Source organism: Maylandia zebra, linkage group LG4 (genome assembly GCF_041146795.1).
Source record: "Maylandia zebra isolate NMK-2024a linkage group LG4, Mzebra_GT3a, whole genome shotgun sequence".
NCBI classification, from domain to species: Eukaryota; Metazoa; Chordata; class Actinopteri; order Cichliformes; family Cichlidae; genus Maylandia; species Maylandia zebra.
Genome location: NC_135170.1, coordinates 15,731,003 through 15,744,946, shown reverse-complemented (window position 1 = coordinate 15,744,946; position 13,944 = coordinate 15,731,003). Strand labels below are relative to the sequence as shown.

The following is a 13,944-nucleotide window of genomic DNA, read 5'->3' as shown; positions in this document are numbered from 1 at the left end:
CTCAACAGACCACAATGCCCTGGACTGTCAGTATTATTACATGCTGTGAACATAAGTAGCTTTGATCACAGTTTATGTCGTAAAAGAGAAGGAATATTGAAAAAAAGATCAACATTGTGATATTATTTGTTCCAAACTGACCAGAAACATGCTTGTCAGACTATCACAGCAAAGGATCAGACTCACTGTGCATGACAGCTCGGGCCAATGATGTCTGTTAGATTGTCAGTTGTTTAGTGCTTCTGTACAGTTAGGGTCACCGTCTCTATTTCAGAATAATTAATATGCGGAAAACACAAAGTTGATTGTCTTCCAGTATTCTAGCATAATTAAAAAACTTTGACTTTGTAAGTACATATTATTAGTCCTAATGCCAGTATGATTCTTCATAACTCCTGCTTTGAAATACTGAACTTTAAAATTTACCTGATGAAAGATCATTCACAGTGGCACTCTGTCAGGATCATTCTGACTGTAAGATCACTGTATTAATCTGAATCCTTCTGAAATGTGCTGTGAATGAATGCTGATGCAACTCACTGTGGGAAAGCTGTTAATAAAATGAATCTGTGACACATGCAACACATTCACAGAGGAAGAGGACACAAAGGGAGGACACGCAGAGGCTGTGTTGAAGTCAGAAATCCAAATCTTTATTAAAAAACAGGCGGCGGTAACAAACAGGAAGACAAGCAGTCCATCAAACAGTCTACAGGGTCAAACATTCAGAGAATTCAAACAGCAGTAAAAAATAACTGGAACTGAAAAACTTAAAGCAATGTGTGACGCAATAGAAGGAAGCAGCGCAGTATATTCACTGAATTATCATCAATTACAAAAGAGAAAAACAACGATTTCTAAGGATTCTTTTCTTAAATGCAGTTAGAGTGTGGCTGGTAAAGATGGAAACATACAGAATGTAAACTGTGTGAGTTTGTGAACTTTGTTAGTAACAAATGAGGTAAAAAAAACAACCCCAAAACAGACAAAACAGAGAAAGAGGCTCTCAGTATTCATTCATAATTAGAAAGAAACATTCTGGTCGTGGATTTTTACAGTCTTAGTTCCGCTCGCTGTCATTATTATAATCATCATGATCAATGGTGAGGTCCTGAGGTGGGCGGGGCTGTCTCTGGTGATGTCACCATGAAGGAACAGCATCTGGCACGTGTTGGTGAAACATCCCAGTACACTGGTGTAGTTTCCTCTCCAGCTGTTTGACATGTGACACTTGAACATTAAGGGGAAGAAGAAGAAACAGTGTTAGGTCAGGTGACCACATGGTTTCTAAAGTAACTGACAGGAAGTAACCAGGCCGTCAGAAATGGATGGCATGTGTTTAGAGTTACTGGAGTTGGGTAACTCTACTTACCAAAAGCAGAAGCACACAGATGAAGGATCAGATGCTGAATGTTGCAGGAACATGCTCATGTGTGGTGGTCATTCAGTGCTGCAGGTTAGACAGTCCAAGACTGATATGCTGCCCATCTGAGAGTTTGAAAACACACATGCAAAGATTTATTTTGTGTTACAGTCAAAGTTGGATGTTCATTTTTGTCCTTTAAAAATGTTTGTGTATTTAAAAGCACTAACATTTAAGGATGACTTGGATCGTCTCCTTTAAAGGGGAGACAAGTGTGTCCACGGATCTACGTCACTTTACCTGGATGATGACTCCTCCCCCCTCACTCAGAAACACTCCTAATATAACCAAGCAAATAAATAATATTGAAGATTTACTTACATCATTACAAAAACATCAAAAACATCTCCCTTTGATTCTATTTCTGCATTCCTGCTGAACATCAGGCAACAAATATCTCAATAAATCACAGTAAAATGTAAAGCACATGTTTTCTCTGCTTTGTCTAACCTCTGCAGAGCCTCTGTCAAGAAAAACACATCTGTAAGCATAAAACAAATATACATTTCATAACACGTCACTGGACAAACCTCGGTCAGCTGATTTCCTCTGTGCAGTGCAGACGAACATCAGTCAGCAAGTCAAGGTGGTGAGATGGACTGGTGTCCTTTGTGACTCTGCTGGTTCTTCTGAGGAAACACCACCGTCTCTCCACACCGTCACCATCTGTGAGCACAAACTGCTGCTCTGCTCTGCCAGCATGTAGGAAATCACATATCACACACACAGGGGTGAAGAAACATCAGAGCTCAACTTTGGATACTTTAGATCTTAACAGATCAAAGCAGCTCTTAGTTTCAACAATCAGTGAGCAGACAAACAATGATACCAAACTGATTCTGTATGAATACAATATGGTATTTTCAATACAGCTGTCAAATTAATTTATTAAAACTAATACAGATATATGTATATATTTTTTTGATAAATTAGTTTGCTAAATTATAAGAATATATATTTTTATTTTTTTCATTTAACAATTGCAACTGAAAGAAATTCAATATTGAACAAAAATATATTGTCACATTCTGAGCATGCTCAGCACGCTGACAGACTTGAAGTTGCTACAGATTTTAAGAAGTGATAATTATAGGGAAGAAACTTCTCTTTTTCATCCGTTTAATCAAACATTTGATGCTTTAGATGTCTCAGTCCTGTAGCATTCTGCAACTACAACTAACCTGAGGCTTGGATTTGGCTGCAGGTGCCCCTGTACATCCTTCTCAGCAGCACACATGTGGGTACCATTTAATCCCACTTCTTCCTGAGCTTTGCTTCATCACAAGACCAAAGGTGGCATCCCGTGTCAGTCTTATCATCATCCAGAAGAAACATTTGAAGAAACATCATGGAGAAGAAACATTTACGCGCCTCCTGGTTTTGTTTTCTGATCCTGCGAAAAGACTGAGGACAACAAAGCCCAGAGAACACGAGATACACAACATCCAACATTCAGACTCAACAGCCTCCATAAATGAAGAGCACCAGGTTGGTTCAGTTATAGTAGATATGAGCATACTTCACATTACTGGGTATGAATAATAATGAGGAGGCAAACTTTGAAGATGCAGAGCATGATGTCCCATCATCAGACTGTAAACAAACATCCACCAGGCTTCTTTGTTGCCAAAATTGATGATTCTCCCATCAGGGATCAGTAGAGTGTATTAACCTGTGGTATAAGCAGCAGTCACTGAAATATTACTGTTTCAGATAAGAAATCTAGCACATAAAAGCCAGGGTGGGAGGGATCTCTGCAAACTGACTTACCTCTGCAAGTGTGAAGCTCAACAAAATCTGACTCTCCAGTCACAGACAAACAAAAACTCCAGCTGGGAGATAGAAAACGCTGTCTGGGTCTTGCTGGATGTTGCTGGTCAGAGTCCACACATTAGCAGAGTGCTTCTTGGTCCCACTGACCCATGTGGACAGCGACTGTGGAGAACTGTTCTGGAAAACAGAGAAGAGAATTAAAATAACAAAAAGCCAAACAGGATTTCCACAAAGACTCTCTTGGAATCAGCAATCAAAAAAATTACTGGTTCATATTTCAATTAAATATGAACAGGTTCCTTAAATGTACGCAGTTCAGACCTGATTTAATTTAATTTCCTTCACACAGCACATTCGTCCAGGCTGACAGGTAAACATAGAATTAATCTCAGGTAACATGACTCATAGTAGAGATTCAGTAAGAAAGATTGCAGGCTCTAATATTATTACCACACAATCCAAGGACACACCAACAGCTCAGATTTGTAGAACTATTTAAACAAATGTCTTCTGAATATTCAATTCATGTTCACAGTGGGAGGGGGGCTGTGTCGTGGAATTTTTTAAATAAAGTCTGCAACACAGAAAGAGCTGTGATCAAGCTATTTATTACTGCGCCAACACACATCAAACATCACAGTTCAGCCATGTCAGCGCTGCCACAGAGGTCGTGCTCCTGCTCCTTTATGCATTCCAAGGAAGAGGGAGGAAGTTACAAACTGATCCTACCACACTTCACGTGTCTCGCTATGAAACCTAACGGATCAATGGTTAAGCTGTTTTGTGCCCTTGGCCTTATCAGCACCTGTAAAGGGAGTTGTTTTCTCAAACTGCTGACGCTGAAGTAAGTTCATCTAGTTTTAGAAACTTTCACTGAACAGTAACAGTGTCACAACTAAGCACATGCATAAGCACTTAAATACTTTAAATGAGAATAACAGAACATTTCTATTACAGAGGCTAGAGCCTGTCCCAGTAGTCATAGGTAGAGCACACCTGGACAGGTCACCAGTCTGTCAGAGGACTAACACAGAGACAGACATCAGAGTAACAAATCTATTTAAAATTAATGTAAGTTTGCTGCAGCTGTATGTATGAACATGTGTTTCTGTGCTCACAGTCCACCTCTCAGGAACCTGCAGTTCACTTTTAGTCTACTTTAAACAGACCTCACAAAAGGCTGATGTGGCTGGATCAGTAGTCTGATTTAAGTACGATACCTTTGGCCAGGGATTAATCTGGTGCATCGCTTCACTGCAGTCTTACGTATTTTCCCCACACCTGAATAAAAAAATACTGATATATACAAATAACAGCTTCAGCTGATGCAGCCTGACTCAATCCTAAATGTTCAGCACACAGAGACACAGAGGTGCCGTTTAAAGTTTAGTGTTAACCTGAGTCACTGATCATTTGCAGTATTACAGAGTCTGGCAGTCTTTGCATGATGTCCACGTCACTGTAAGTTTCTAGCTGACTCTCAGGTGTGACAGGTGTGCCAGCAGGAAAGAGTAATAATAACCTGCATCCTGAGGTTTGTCATGCAGGATTAAAGGAGCCAGGCTTTGTTCACACAGCTAGGATTGTATTTTACACTGACCCTGGGTCAGTATAAGTATCATACAGTTTAAACGAAGCACTGAAACTTGCACATATTTATTATAGATGCACTGAAGCTAATCGAGATATTTGCTGTCAATCTGTGGCTGCGATTAAACACTTTACTGGAAACTTTATTAACTAGTAACTTCATCAGTCATGACAGAAGCTAATATTTCTGTGCTAACATCGTTTAAACAGGAACAGCTTTACTCCAATATAGGCTAACGTTTACACCGTAACTTTAAGCTAGCACCATAAAGACGGTAAAACACGTAATAACATCTACAAATGCATCTTACAGCTGTTATATTAGCACTCGGTGTATTACTAACATAACCACATTAACATTACTGACACTCGCTGACTTTTAATAGTCATTCTATAAATGCTGTCCGTTTAAATGGTCTTACCTGTAAACACTGCATATCCACCGGATTGCAGCCAGAGTGGATTCTGGAGTCTTCCACGCTCCTGTTAGTGATCCTCCATCTGGATGGATGAGAACAACCTTCTGAACAATCTAGCAGGAGATGGCCCATATCTATGGGACTGGTTTGTGCTAATAACGCCCATTGTATGGACTGATAACAGCCGAAGCGGGTGAATAAAGTCACCCAGTAGCTAGCTGTGCCATTACCCAGCATACATCACTCCCTCCGTAAATGCAATAAACCATACAAAAGTATTGTTCTACCTGTTTTTCAGGTAGTTGTTTACATTATATAATTTATTTGGAAAATGTCTAAATATACCGACAAAAGGCACTTCCGCGGACCCTTCACGTCAATTCCCGACGCGAGAGGGGTACCCTGTGCGTCCATAAGTGCAGCAGAGGGAGCCTGACCATGCGTCACACGTTTGACGAGTTGGGAGTGAGAACGTGTTCGGAAAATAAGTATTTGGTCACCTCAAACAAGGAAAATCTCTGCTCTCACAGACCTGTAACGTCTTCTGTAAGAAGCTTTTCTGTCCCCCACTCGTTACCTGTATGGATGGCACCTGTTTGAACTCATCATCTGTATAAAAGACACCTGTCCACAGCCTCAAACAGTCAGACTCCAAACTCCGCCATGGCCAAGACCAAAGAGCTTTCGAAGGACACCAGGAAAAGTATTGTAGACCTGCACCAGACTGGGAAGAGTGAATCTACAATAGGCAAGCAGCTTGGTGTGAAAAAAATCAACTGTGGGAGCAATCATCAGAAAATGGAAGACATACAAGACCACTGATAGTCTCCCTCGATCTGGGGCTCCACGCAAGATCTCATCCCGTGGGGTCAAAATGATCATGAGAACGGTGAGCAAAGGTCCCAGAACCACACGGGGGGACCTGGTGAATGACCTGCAGAGAGCTGGGACCAAAGTAACAAAGGTCACCATCAGTAACACACTACAACGGCAGGGAATCAAATCCCGCAGTGCCAGACGTGTTCCGCTGCTGAAGCCAGCGCATGTCCAGGCCCGTCTGAAGTTTGCCAGAGAGCACATGGATGATACAGCAGAGGATTGGGAGAATGTCATGTGGTCAGATGAAACCAAAGTAGAACTTTTTGGTATAAACTCAACTCGTCGTGTTTGGAGGAAGAAGAATACTGAGTTGCATCCCAACAACACCATACCTACTGTGAAGCATGGGGGTGGAAACATCATGCTATGGGGCTGTTTTTCTGCCAAGGGGACAGGACGACTGATCCGTGTTAAGGACAGAATGAATGGGGCCATGTATCGTGAGATTTTGAGCCAGAACCTCCTTCCATCAGTGAGAACTTTGAAGATGAAACGAGGCTGGGTCTTCCAACATGACAATGATCCAAAACACACCCCTCGGGCAACAAAGGAGTGGCTCCGTAAGAAGCATTTGAAAGTCCTGGAGTGGCCTAGCCAGTCTCCAGACCTCAACCCCATAGAAAATCTGTGGCGGGAGTTGAAAGTCCGTGTTGCTCGGCGACAGCCCCAAAACATCACTGCTCTCGAGAAGATCTGCATGGAGGAATGGGCCAAAATACCAGCTACTGTGTGTGCAAACCTGGTAAAGACCGATAGTAAACGTTTGACCTCTGTTATTGCCAACAAAGGTTATGTTACAAAGTATTGAGTTGTATTTTTGTTATTGACCAAATACTTATTTTCCACCCTGATTTACAAATAAATTCTTTACAAATCCTACCATGTGGATTCATGGATTTTTTTTTCACATTCTGTCTCTCACAGTTGAAGTGTACCTCTGGTGCAAATTACTGACCTCTGTCATCATTTTAGGTGGGGGAACTTGCACAATCGGTGGCTGACTAAATACTTTTTTGCCCCACTGTATAAAGTCAAGCACCTATGTGTGCAGACTGCTTCTACAAACATTTATTAAAGATGGGTTGCTCTCAGGAGATCGATGAGCTTCAGCTCAGCGTGGTACTGTCACAGGTCCAGTCATTAAATTTCTTCACTGCTAAATATTCCATGGTCAGCTATTAGTGGTATTACAACAAAGTGGAAGCGATTGGCGATGACAGTAACTCAGCCACAAAGTGGTAGGTCACATAAAAAGGTCAGCATACACTGAAGCACAGAACGCACAGAGGCCAGAGGCTTTCTGAGTCAAGTGTGACATACTGACAAACTTCATGTGGCCTTCAGATTAGCTGAAGACCAGTGTGTAGAGAGCTTCATGGAATGGGTTTCTATGGCCGAGCAGATGCATCCAAGCACAATTCAAAGCATCGGATGCAGTTTTGTAAAGCACGCCACCACTGGACTCTAGAGACGTGTTCTCTGGAGCTACAAATCATGCTTCATTGTCTGCCAATCTGATGGACAAGTCTGGATTTGGTTATTGCCAGGGGAATGGCACTTGTGTAACTGCATTGTGCCAAGTATAAAGTTTGGTGGAGTGGGGATTATGGTGTGGGGCTGTCTGTCAAGGCTGGGCTCCTTAGTTCCAGTGAAACTTTATGTAAACACCAGTGCACAAAGCAAGTTCCATAAGAACATGGATGAGTGGGTTTGCTGTGGAAGAACTTGACTGGCCTGCCCAGACTCTTGATCTCAGCCTGATATAACACACAGTCTGCGATGAGTTAGCGCGTTGACTGCGAACCACTCCTTCTCATCCAACATCAGCGTCTGATCTCACAAATATGCTTCTGGAAAAACGCTCAGAAATTTCCATAATCACAAGGGAGGGCCGACATCATATTAACCCTATGGGTTGAGAACGGGATGTGACTCAAGTTCGTATGTGTGTGAAGGCTGATGAGCGAATGCTTTTTGGCAATACAATGAATGTCACATTGGAGACAGAGACGCACATGATTCACTGAGCATTTCTTCTTCACTCATCTCTTTTCACTCTGTTTATACACCTGTTACTGAGTAGAAGCAGTTTTAATGTTTTATTCTGTCTTTTATTGGTTTGGTTTTATAAACATGGTTTATCCATGTTTGTATGTATTTTAATTTAATTGATTTTATTTAAAGTTTTTATTTTACTTCCTACCCACATCATAATCAAAGCAAACTGCATAAAAAGAGGTAAGTCAACAGAAGTCACAGAGCCCAGGCAGTCAGCAGAGGAGTCGCAGAGCATGCACAGAAGTGGCACAAGCATGAAGACCGCAGAGCTTCAGCAGAGCAGCAGGCTGGAGAAGCCAGACAGATGCCAAGGAGATTGGCCCTGGAAGTGTCTGCAGAACTGGTGTTGGATATGGTGGAGGAGTTGTATGGAGTAAGGCCTTTCTCAGTGAGATGCAACCAATGAAAATGAGGGATTTCTGTGATAGTTGGTGCTAGAACATCTATTTCAAGACTGTTGCACGTGTCATACATTTTATATACGTGTGGGACTTTTAGCTTGGTTTTGGTTTTAGTTTTTTTATTGTAAATAAATGTTATCTGCTACTCTTGACTTTTGTACTCCTTGGCCATGACCGCTATTTATTTTATTTATTTATTTGTTTTTAGCTGCTCTCCACCTGATCAAAAAGGACCTCCCTCTTCCTTCTCCTTTTCCCCCATTGCCCACCACTATTGTATTTAATCATTAGCAATTAAATCAGTTAGACTCCAGCTCTATTGTGTGTCCTTTGTCCCGTGTCTCTTCGTTCTGATTGCCGGGGCTTCTTTCTATTATTGGAGGGTATTTCTTTACCCTAAAATGTAAAGTGCCTTGAGATGACTATTGTTGTGAATTGGCGCTATATAGATAAAACTGAATTGAGCACAACAATAGTCTCAATTGAACATTTCTATAAGACCCTTGTGCTTTTAATTAGAAGGCATGATAATCATCGAATAAATAACCTTAATCAGCAAATCACTGTGCGGGTCTGAGGAAGATCATTTCTAGTCCAACAAGTCTTTGCTGATACTTCAAATCAGACATTTTAGACCTCTCTATTGTTACGAACTGAAAATATAAGTTCATTTGACCATTTATCAAAATATATTTAATTTATAGTTGAATGATGAATATTATTGAAGGTCTAGCCTCTCAGCTTTGATGTGAAGAGAAACAGCAGGGAAATTTCAAGCCTCAGTGTTTGAAGGAAACTGGATATATAAACATGAATAAGATATCAATTTGTCAAGAATACTTTGCAGGCAGTGGCCATCCTGAGTCCTGACTTAACATCCAATCCCAAAAGACTGTGCTTCCCACCTGGCTACTCTTTTCCAGGGCTTTTCCTGAAGATGTGTTTCAGTCTTCAGCCCCATTGGGTTTGAGATCTGGTGAGTTGCTCACCCAGGTAAAAATAATAAACCTGCTTTCCAATTTGGGTCATTGTCCTTCTGTGCTGTGCCATCCAGAGAACTTTTCAGAATCTGAGCAAACAGTAAAATTTTTTCAGAGTTCATGTGGCTGTTTCTGTCTTTTGTCCCATTCTCCGAAACACTGGTGACTCAGCCCATGCATCAAGCATCACACCAATGCACTGGGTTTTACAGGCTCTGTCCTGGGCTTTTCATCATTTATCACATTATTTTAAAATACATGACTGTGTACAAAAATAGTTTTAATTCTTCAAGGGCTAATGTAATATATTTTGTTCAGTGCCTTAAATGAAAAAGTGAAAGTCTTCCCTCTAATCCCATATAAAACAACTGTGACTTGAATACACTTTGGTACAAAACTTAAAATGAAAGTTGCATCCAAGAATATATGGAGCTGTCTATATTTAATCTCAGCTCGCTGCCAAGATTCAGATATAGTGAATTCCCTCAGACCCACATGATCAATTTCAGAGTAACATTAAACATTAAAAGACAGAGAAGCAAGAAGCCACTTACTAGAAGAACACTTGGCTTAATGCTCCTCTGGGAAATCAGGGTTATGGTCACTGCAATTGTTTCATCATGATCGTGATTGAATGATTATGTCTTTTTTTTCATCTGCGTGGGTCCAGTATTTTATAAATGTTAAAACACCTCGTTGATTACACTCACAGTTTGCCTAGAGGTGAGTAATATTTTCCTCATTCTCTGTGGTCTGGTTCTTGTTCATCATTACACGGCCAGCATTTATGTATTTCATTCATTATTATCAGTATACTGAATATATAAGACTTGACCTCATTGTACTAGGAAAATGGGAAGAAGTGCATATTGAAACATGTGCAAACATAGATGGAAATAAGGCATAATATACAGTAAGGCCGTATATGAGGCAAAACAGAGTTTGTACAGTTCTAATAAGCTCAAACATTAATGTTTCATATGACAACATTTTTTTTCTTCAGCACAGCCTGAACTGTATTAGGTGAGCTTTCATTAAATAGTCTTCAGGAAAAGTTAAAAACAAAACATGAACCTACTTTTCTGTGTGCATAATTTTAAATTGGACAGCACCACTGACTGAAATGCAGACCCAAACCGTGACAGAGCCCCACCGTGTTTTACAGATGGCTGCAGACGCTCGCTGTTGTACCGCTCTTCTGATGTCTGCCTTGCATAATTAAAAAGACTTAAACTAAAATTTTCAACTTTGGGTTTGTCTCCTTATCAGACCCGTTGCTACAGATTTACAGTGCTGTTGTTGAAAAATCTGGCATAATTCAAACTCTGCTCCTTATTTCCCTTCCCTTAAAAAAGCTTCTAGGTCAATGTGAGGCTGTGTCAGGCAGGAGGTGGACTCAAATGCAGGACTCAGACACAAAAGGTGAACTCAAGGCAGCAGCTTTATTGCTGGGAAAAATAACTAAAACATAAGCACAAAAACAAACTAAAATCCTCAACGTGAAAAACAGGAAAAGAACATTGTGAAAGTAGAAACATGGAACGCAAAGAGACTTATACACATAAGGAAGCACAACGCAACACAGAGCAAGGAAAACACAGGGCTTAAATACACACTGGAGCAATCAGGGAATGGGAGACAGGAGGGAAACACAGCTGGGAGAAATCAGAGCTAACAAGACAAGGGGAAGCAAAACCAGATACACTGCACACAGGAGTGGGATTACCAACATAAAACAGGAAGCACACAACAGGCACAGAGACAGACTAGACACTGAACATAGAGACCTGACTGACTGGGGAGACAGAGGGAACAAGGAGACGAGACATGACACAACAAAGAACATGAGAAAGGCAAAAATAAGAGAAACCAAAATCCTAGCACTAAATATATAAACTAAACCATTACAAAACACTGGGTCACACATCCAGTACCATGACATTCTTGACAGCCACAGATGCTTTTTTATGACTCCCACTTCTTCTTTTGTCCCCCATGTGTCCAGTATCCTCAAATTTATTAAGCACATGTAACCACTGACTCATTTTAAATAGTTTAGGACAGCCAAACTACGGACCAGTTGCTAGGTTCGGCAGGGCTACAATAGAAAGCGAGGCGAATGCAGAATGAAATGGCTGGAGACAGGAATTTGAGCAGCAACAGTTATTATTTTGCACAAAAATGAAATGAACAAGACACAAATTCCACATTGACAGTAGTAGTGATAATAACCATAACAATAACAAGAAGAAGCCGGCAAAACAAAAATAACCCCAAAAATAGTCGTTTGAGCTCAATATTCAATTGTCTTTTTGTCTTTGGTCATTTGTCAAGTCAAAAATTCTTAGTCTAGTTCTTGTTCTCTTTCGTTTGTGGTTTGTGTGTTACCACTTGGTAGTCTCCGTCGAGGAAGAAGAGTAAGTTCCTCTGCAAAGTTCAGTCTGGGCTCAGGCTCGCCATCTCCATCCGGAGAGAATCCATTGGAATCCAAAATCTTAGTTCCTTCCACACGGACAAGGGAAAAAAAACCTAGCCTGCCTGCACAACAATATTAACATTATTGTACACAGCCAGCTCCGTTTCTTCTCTTGTATCACAGCTATAGCTTTAGTTCTTTATCTCTTTTCACATTTCTTTCACATTACCAAAGTAATACATTACATGCATGCTTTGAATATATCTCTCGTTATACATGAAATAATTTTAACCATGTAAAACAACAAATGAATTTCTTGTTCTCTTTTTAACCATGAAATTATGATTAATAGGTATTACCAGCAAGATAATACATTTTTCCAATCATCCTTCGAGTATGCTAAACAAATCCTACCACAACAGCATTTCAACCGTTTTTAAACAGCAAATTACCACTCGCGAATCGGTATGAACAGAAGAAACAACTTTTAGCAACAGACTAACACATTATTAACTTTTCAAACCCATGGGCTAAACTCACCAAAATGTTAGAAAATTCCGCACGAGCTATCCGTGACCTGTCTCATCTATTTCCACGTGCGAAAAGATCTAGCTCATGTGAAATGATGGTCTGGTGTTTCGGAAGACGGGGCTAAAACCACCTTCAACCAATGAAAAAGGCATTTATCCCTTGTGATCCAGCAACAGAAAAATAAAGTTTGCTAGAGGATCACACTTCCTTTTTTCAAAATAAATGTTTCTTTTCAAAATAAAATAATGAAAATACATTTATACAATCAAAACGAAAACAAGAAAAAAATAACAAAAGGTAGTTTTCTCTACTGGGTTACACACACACTGCACATCATGCTAAGATTTGTCACATTTTCAGCTAACAGCTCTTTGGGAATTCCCCTGTCAATGAAAAAAATCCTATTTTTGTCTGTCAAACTGTTTTAATTTATAGATTCAACTAAAGAAATTAAAAGAAATAAGGTGTTCTTGTGAGAGGCTGCTAGTAACAAAGTGCCTAGAGATGCAATTTAAAATAGCTTCTTTGCTAAGATGTCTGTTATATGTAGATGCAACACTAGTTCATCCCTTGAGTTAGGTGCTTTTTTATGCTTCAATGATTCATAGGTCACTGTTAAGCCCTAAAAGTGCTTACATGTACTTCTACAACTTTGCCTCATTTAGTTTATGCAGCTCTATGAATATGCAAATCCCTGCCTCGCCTGACTCTCCCCCTGTATCTGTGAGTCCCACTCACTTGGTTGTCTTGCTTCACAGAGGGAGACAACAATTCCAAAGTTTGTGTTTTCTTAAGGAGAGGAAGACCTCTCTTTACTCCCAGGACTGCTTCGAAACACAAAAAAGCCGTTGTCGCTTGTTCATCATTACATATAACAAAAAGTCCTTAGTGCCTAGAGCATAGCAGTGAAAAACTTGAAAACTAAAACTGTCATTACAAATAAAGCAATTGGGCATCAACACTTGTGAAGCGTCTGTCTACTGAAGCAAACATGGTGAAACAGAGAGCAGAGCACAGCAGCGGATTAACTTTCTTTTTACCTCTCATACTGAACTGAAATGAAACTGGCCCCACTCTTCCAGATGATCAGATTAGTATCTCAGGTTTATTTGAAATCTTGATGATTAGTTGATGGTTGATTAGTATGATTAGTCTGGTAAGACTTTAAGAGTGCGGATTTCTAAATTTGATTATACATAGAGCCCCTCCTGTATAAAGTGATAAGACAGCTTTGGCCTGATGATATCATTTTGTCTGTAAGACATCTAGAGGTTGGTGAGAGTAAAAGACCCTTTATCTGAAAGGAACATCAAATGTTATAACAGTTATATAGGATACGTACGCCATCTGAAAAGATAAGCTTAATGCATGGCTCTCCATGTTGTAAGCATTGTGCTTATCTCTTTTTTTTTATTATATAAATGTATCTGTTTTTAAATTTTCATCTGCATATCCTGCATAAATATTATTTTTG

At 40.1% G+C, this 13,944-nt stretch overlaps 2 long non-coding RNA genes across 9 annotated transcripts in view; both read right to left on the bottom strand.

Annotated features, from left to right (window-relative positions):
* Positions 1-618: 618 nt before the first annotated feature.
* The window catches only part of LOC112434758 (uncharacterized), a 208,440-nt gene continuing 195,114 nt past the window's right edge, over positions 619-13,944 (bottom strand). Inside the window, exons 1-8 of one of the 8 annotated variants that reach the window (XR_013098302.1) lie at positions 5,209-5,467; positions 4,417-4,477; positions 3,194-3,368; positions 2,605-3,095; positions 1,954-2,115; positions 1,594-1,701; positions 1,373-1,488; positions 621-1,230 (exon numbers count right to left, since the gene is read on the bottom strand). This is a non-coding gene — a long non-coding RNA (uncharacterized LOC112434758). Of the gene's footprint in view, positions 1,231-1,372; positions 1,489-1,593; positions 1,702-1,953; positions 2,116-2,604; positions 3,096-3,193; positions 4,478-5,208; positions 5,479-13,944 lie in introns of those variants that run through there. The other 7 variants (XR_013098299.1, XR_013098300.1, XR_013098303.1 and 4 more) reach the window with 7 other exon arrangements.
* On the bottom strand, positions 10,947-12,635 carry LOC143418496 (uncharacterized). Its single transcript, XR_013098490.1, has 2 exons — positions 12,480-12,635; positions 10,947-12,057 (listed from the first exon to the last, which is right to left on the bottom strand). It is a non-coding gene; the product is annotated as an uncharacterized LOC143418496 (long non-coding RNA).